The sequence below is a fragment of the Myotis brandtii genome, unplaced genomic scaffold, assembly GCF_000412655.1.
Source record: "Myotis brandtii unplaced genomic scaffold, ASM41265v1 scaffold466, whole genome shotgun sequence".
Lineage (NCBI taxonomy): Eukaryota > Metazoa > Chordata > Mammalia > Chiroptera > Vespertilionidae > Myotis > Myotis brandtii.
In genome coordinates this window covers 1,528,236-1,535,895 of record NW_005367809.1, presented here as the reverse complement: position 1 = coordinate 1,535,895, position 7,660 = coordinate 1,528,236, and positions in this window count along the sequence as shown.

The following is a 7,660-nucleotide window of genomic DNA, read 5'->3' as shown; positions in this document are numbered from 1 at the left end:
TTGTACTTCCTATAGGAGCTCACAAATTGAATTAATTTGGTGTCTAGTTTTTTATTTCATGCCATTCAAATAGTTCAAAGAATTAATACAACACACAGGATTTTTCAGCATTAATTGGTTCAATTAAATCATTTAAGTCAGTCTCTAAATCATTTATTCCAGGAAAAATTATATTCTCAAAACATAGTGTTACAAAGACCTTTTTTAAAAATTTCTAATTGAAAATTGGCCCTTTCCCCCCTGGGTTTATCTCATTTGTGTAACTGGCCAAAGCAATCAACACAGTCAACACAAAACACAGCCTCAGGAGTTAGACCTTGGTTCTTGAGTTCAGCTAAGAAAGAATTCAGAGCCAAGAACTCAGATCTAAGAAGATTATTTAGAAAGTCACAGAAATAACAGAAGTGAGTCATCTGGGCTGCTTGGACTCAGGAAACAAGTCACAAAGGCAAAAGAAGAGTCCGTGGAGCTTAGGAGGTGGGGAGTAAAGGCTTGTGCCTAAGAGAAGAGTGAGAAAGGCTCCAGAGTACTCCAGAGAGAGCCTGCCTGAGGAAAGAAGGGGGTGGGGAAAGGCATGGGCATGAGAGAGAGAGAGAGAGAGAGAGAGAGAGAGAGAGAATTAATGAGAGAGAGAACCTGGGTTCTTTGTCTTAAGGGGTTTTATCTGTTTTCCAAAGGCAGGGATTTTAGGGGAGGATCTCACAGAATATTCATCAACTTCCAGGTGTGGTCTTTACTGATTGGTGCTAGGGTAGGGGTCATTAGTCATTGCATCTGGTCCTAATGTCAGCCATGGCATCACTTCATCTGATTTGGCTGCTTTACTGAGCCTGGGTCTGAAACACAATGGAGGCCTAAATGTTATCTCTAGTTTGACCAAAACTCTGTCTCTGTACTCAACAGACCTATGGACAAAGGGTGGTAGGTGAAAAGTACAGACACTTTACTGCAAGCAAATACTACCTCTAAAACCTTAAGTCTAAATTCTGAGCCTAAAATTCTGTCCCTCTTGGTGCAGAGGGGCAGAGGGGCCACCTACGAAAGGTGTCCCCTGTGTTCTTTGTCTGAAATCTTATATATTCTGGAGACCCTCCTTTTCTACCGTGGGACCTTAGCCCTGTAACCAACTCCCAGGACACCCACATGCACACTTTTCCTCGTTTGGCCATCTTATCTTTTAGGTTGGAGTCATTTTTGATTTATCCTATGGTTTTCTCCCAGTTGTACTAACAGAGACGTCTTATCTTATAGCTCTCCCAGCTGCTCAGGTCAGGGCTACGTATAGCTCTCCCAACTTATGGTCACTTTAATTGCTCAGGCCAGAGGTACCATGTCTGTTCTTGGTTTATGGCTGTTTTAATTGCTCAGGCCAGAAATGTTTCCATTTGCCTGTGGCATTTCTCTATCCTCTGTACAAGTAAGATAAGCAGCCTGGCTTCTTTAAGTCTCCATCTATGTATTCCTCTCCCATGGACCCACTTCATTCCCTAAACCTTCCTAATTAAGCCAGCTAGCTAACCCTTTCAGTTCTCTCACTGCCTACTTTATCATAACCACTTCCCACAGAGCTTCCAGCTAAGCATCCCCAGTTACTACTGTTGATAGTTTTACCAAATATTTTCCTCATATTACCAACTCATCTTAATTTAGGTTTTTGGTATGGCAGAAACCTGCCCTGATTTATAATTCATATTAATTCATCCATATTAAGAATAACAAAAATATTCATATATTCAGATGGAAAAGACCAAGAGAATTGGATGGACTAATATTTGAAGCATCTGTGTTTCTGGGATTTTTATTTTACACAGTTACTAGTAAACTATGTTATTAAACTTCACAATGTTGTTATTTCCATATCTTCCTGCTGAATTGAAAGTTATATCAAGAAATTAAAGAGAGTCTCAAGTAACTTTTTTTACTTTAAAGCCTATTTTATTTATTAAGTTACCGATCCTAACATCCCTTTGGTTTAATGTCAGTATTTTCTTGGTATAACTGTTTTTCCGCCTTTCACTACTTCTCTCTGAGATGTAAGCAGCTTTGCTAAAGACAGCATACAACTTTGGTTTTGAATTCAGGTGACATGTTCGTCTTTCACTTTAAAAAAGTTCTATATTTATATTAATTTATAAGTTTATGATTTTACTTTGTGTTTTATATTTCTCCATATCTTTCTATACCATCTTTTTTCATTGTAGACCCAAATAACAAACCTCAAGAGGAACTAATTTTAGTCTTAAACCATCACTAAAAAAGGCAGAAGATGAGGAAAAACAAAACAGCAGCATCTGGCTGTTTTCAAGAAAGAATTGGCTTTATTTGAACAGAGAAGCTATAATGTTCTCCTCATAAACATAAGCAGTTTCAGAGCATGCCAACATTGTATAAAGTCACTTTGTGAATACGATGCACAGGACAAAAAACCATAGTAATGCCTGAACACATACAGCACTGAAAAGAGCAACTCCAGGTATATAACAACTAGTTTTTGTTCCTTTTGTACTTAAAATATAGATGGCAACATTCTTGTTCCTTTACCTTTAACACCAGAATTTTTTATTTTTTTTAGATTTTACATATATTTGTAAGTGTTACAAGGAGAAAAGGAATGGCAGGATGGGACAGATGTTGTCCAGAGGTACAAACTTGCAACAAGCAGTAAATAAGTTTTAGAGATATAATGTACAGTATAGTGAATCTAGATGACAATGTCATGTAATAATCATAAAATTTTCTAATAGACTATGACTTAATTATGCCAACCATTAAAAAGAAATATTCATGTGATAAAGATGCCAATTATTGCTACAATGACAATCAGTACAGTATATAAATTTTTCGATTTAACCTGCCATGCACCTTAAGTTTACACAAAGTTATATGTACACTGAGTGGCCAGATTATTATGACCGGCCAGATTATTATGACCACCCCATCAGTACTTCATTGGGCCACCTTTTGCCTTCAATACTGCGATGATTCTTCTTGGCATTGACTCAAGAAGAATCGCCGCAGTATTGAAGGCAAAAGGTGGCCAACGAAGTACTGATGGGGTGGTCATAATAATCTGGCCACTCAGTGTATAGCTGGATTTCTGACTTCTAAAATGACTGCATATTACTTTATACTACAGTTATTTCTTTTAAAAATCTAATTATGCTTGTTTAAAAATTTTAAAAATTAAAGTGGTTCTAAAAATTAAATCCCCTGTGACCCCCTTTTACTTCTTATTACTTTTCAGGGGTCCTTTTAATTCTTTTATTTAGTTTTATATGTACTTATATTTTATTTATATGTTGTTAATTATTTTTAATTAACATATATTTTGACTACATTTGAATAAATGATTTAACTTTTAAAAAAATCTACCCCATACCCATTCACATATACCTGTTATCACTTATAATATTTTGAAACAGACTCATGATAAAGTTTTACTGTATTTATAGCATAAAAATATAAAAAAATAGAGCTCAGCTATGGTCTGCCAATTATATAATTTTTTTGAACAAATTATCACTTGTAGGTAAGCCATTTTAAATATGTATCATTGGTTTTGTGTACTCATCAGTGATTTTTCCTCCAATTCTCTGCCAGAAGTAATATCATCTTCTGAAATAATTTAATGCGTTAGGTCAACAAAAGTTGAGAGAGAGAGAGAGAGAGAGAGAGAGAGAGAGAGAGAGAGATTTCTCTCCTAGGCTATGCTTCATCCAGTATGCTGGTTGGTTGATAAATACAGAGCTGATATTGTGAGATGTATGATTTTCATGTTCTCTATTTTGTTTAATTGCCTCACGTTGGTGAAGCTTATATACAGTGCTTTTCTGATAAAATGGGCAAAGGAGAAAAAAATTATTATCCAAATATCTAGAAAAGGCTTCCTTCTTTATAACTCTTCTACACATGTATTTCATATTTTATTCTCTCTCCTTCAATCACCCTATCCCTACTCTCAGATCATAATCTTGATTCATACATCACTAAGAAGATTGAAATAATAAGGAGATAACTTTCAGGAAATTACTTTTTTTAAATATGTTTTTTTTATTTGAGAGAGAGAGGAAGGGAGAGGGATAGAAACATCAATTGGTGTGCAGGACCCACAACCTGGGCATGTGCCTTAACCAGGACTCCAAATAGTAACCTTTTGGGTTGATGCTCAACCACTGAACCACACCAGCTGGGCTCAGGAAATTTCTTTGAGACTACATCTATCATCCTGCATATCAGCTCACATATTGTTGATTTTCTTTCATTACTAAAGGTGTATTGTCTGTGTTCCAAACAGAAGCTAAACACTGCACAATTGGCTATTATGCCTTAAATCCCATTCCATCTCAGGTTCTTAAAGATATTGCTCCATCTATTCTCCCATCTTATTTTATCATCATCATTTCTCTCTCTCTCTCTCTCACTCTCTCTTCTGGACCATTTTTTGTCAGCATCCAAGCATGGTATTATCTCTCCAATCTGAAAGAAAAATTGCCCTGATCTCACTCTTCTTTCAGCTACTATCTCATTTTTCTTTAACTCTTTACTGCAAAACTTAGTTATATTTTTAAAAAATTTATTTATATCAACCTATTCCCTTTTGAACCCTCTCCAATTAGGTTTCTGCAGCTAGTGCTTTGAGTGTACCATTTGATAAACTTCCTTTGTCAAATCAACAATGACTTCTTGTTATCAGATGCAATGAGCTTACTTCAATCTTCCTTTACTTGGTTAACAGTATCATTTGACACAGAGGATTACTCTCTTCTTCTAATACTTTTTTCACTTGTCATTATTACGTTCTTAGAATCTAGTTTTGCTATTACTCTTCTGGTCACTCCTTTAGCTGTCATAGTAAATGTGCTACAACTGACGTCTAAAACTGCTTTAACACTTCTGCTGGGTTTTTATTTCACTGAGACTTTACTCAAAGTCTTTACTATGATCATGCACACAGGGTGAGGCAGAGGTAGGCTTACAGTTGTTCATATGGAAAACAATACAAAAATGAATAAGTGATAATACAAGAGTAAATAAACTCTGTTTCATGTACTCATAACTGTAAACCTACTTTTGCCCCATCCTGTATAAGACATAGCCCCCACTTCTGTCCTTAGTTTTCTGATCACTTGTCTTAATCCTCTCTTTTTATTGTGTAAAATGCATTGACTTTTTCCTGTATCTTTAATATGCTGTGTGTATTATAATTTCAAGATTTTTGCTCCATGTAGAACTCCTTGGAATGGTCCTTTCCAGGACCTTTTTTTTTTTTTTTTTACTAGATTGCTCCCTTTACTGCCTTTATTCAGTAACCCACTCTCAGGGGGACCTTCTCCAGACAGCCTCTATCAAAAGTCAATACCCCTCTACCATGTTTGTACTTTGTATTCCTTTAGCCTACTTTATTTGTTCCCCTCAACACTTATCTAAAATTCTCTATTTCTTACTTATTTATTTATTTTATTCATCTCCACTATTGAAATGTAAACTACATTAAAATAAAATTTAATTTATTTTATAATATTTCTCCTTAGTACTTAGAACAATACCTGAAACATAATAGTTATTCAATAATACTTGAAAGATTAAATAAATGAATGAGTAAATTAGATTAATAGGTTACTTCTATATATACTTATAGATTGGGAAAAAACATAAAAAAATTTGAAGAAAGTGAGTGCTTAACTACCTTTTAATTTATTGTATTGGTGTGAAGAAACAAAATATGTCTTTTTCTCCCTGATGTAAGGATTTTCTTCTCAATTTTGGATGATTTTAGGGCTTCAATCCTAAAATATTTTGTATCAGTGTAGGTTTTTCTTTGTTTATCCATTGATTGCCACTTAGTGATGGCCAATTTCAATCAAGAAACAACTGTCTTTTAATACTGACAACTAAAATACAATTTCTTAAAGATGTCCTCCCCTGTCAGTTCCTCTACTCCCTGTTTCTAGAACTCTTCTTAACCAATCCACATTGTATAAAACCTGCACTTGTTTTCTCCTTTCCTTATATTTTTTTCATCTATTTTCACTTTGTTTATAGTTTTGTTCTCTAATATGATATTTTCTTAAGTTTATGTCCCAATACTTATCACATATATGTGTCTTTAGGCATTCTCTGAATATTTTACTTTATAAAGCCTTTAGAACAGATCAAATATCATTGCTCTTTTTTTTTGAGGATATTGTGTGATAGTTGTGCTTTTTAAAATGATCTTTTCTACTCCATACATTGTCTGTTTTCACAGTGATTCTTCGTTATGTCAGTCTTGCATATTAGATTTCCTCAATTGTCAAATGATTTCTGGTTCTGTGTCCATAGTTGAGTTAAGAACTTGAAAATCTACCAAAATCTCTGTGAAGTTAGGCAGGGCTTTGGATATAAACATTTCTATAAGATTAATCTGGCTGTGCCCTTGACTAAAAATTTCTGCAAATCATTATCTTATTAATTTCCTAAAGAGAAAATTTCATTGTCCTTCCCGGGCAAGGATGAGGATGTCTTAACCTCCTAAGAGGAGCTGAGCACACAAATGCTGGGCCCTCTCAATTTTCAATGTGCAAGTTTCCACTCAGATCTCTGCTTTCATCATGTATTATGACCATGAATTGTGTTTATTGCCTCCAACAGGATGCCATTGTGAACTCTCCAGAGAGTAAACCTCCAGCCTAGATGCCCCAAACAAGGAAATTTTAGCTCCAGTTATATCCACACTGTCAACATTAGTTGTGCCAAAATCCCTGTGGCTTTCTGGGATACTGTTGTGCAGTTGGGTTTGTTCCTAGGCATTTTTTCTTCCAGCTTAAATCTCAGTTTTTTAGTCTGATAAATCAGTTACCACTTGTGCACTTATCACCAGCTGCCAGCATTTTGTTTATGTTGCTTTTTCTCCCAACTCTTTGACCTTGTGATCAAAATTGTGAATTTTGATCCCCAACATTTCACTCTGACTTTTATCTCTTTTCTCTCATAGTACTGGAATTTCAGGAAGCAGTAGATAAAACCTATATATAATCAACTACATTTTACCAACTGTTCATATTACTAATAATCAGGAGACAAAATCTCCCCCTCCCCGCTCCCCCCACACACACCCAAAAGAAAGCAGTGGTCTATAAGAAAGTAGGTAGTTGAAAATTATATTTTAGAATCTGAATTTAAATAATTAAATGTGCATAGTAATATATATTATTTATATTTGAACAAATGACACTGTCCTCTTTTTAAGGCATTATGGTAAATTTATGGAAATGTTTTACATTTTATTTAGCTAATATAAAACAAAACAACCACAAAACCAATAAAACCTACAAATAAACAAAAACCTTAGTCTGGTTTATTTTTTAAATTTTTGTTATTGAGAGTATTACAGATGTCCCCAATAATGCCCCCATTGTCCCTCTCCACCTGGTTTCTGCCCCACCCCAGGTCTTCACTGCCCTATTGTCTGTGTCCATAGGTAATTCATATATGCTTATAACATCTTTGATTAATCTCTTCCCACCCCAACTTCTCCATTCCCTCTGTCTATTCCATGTTTACCTGCCTCTAGTTTTATTTTATTCATTAGTTTATTGTGTTCATTAGATTCCTTGTTCATTTATTTTGATTTTTAAGGTTCAATTATTGATAGATATGTATTTATTGCCATTTTATTGTT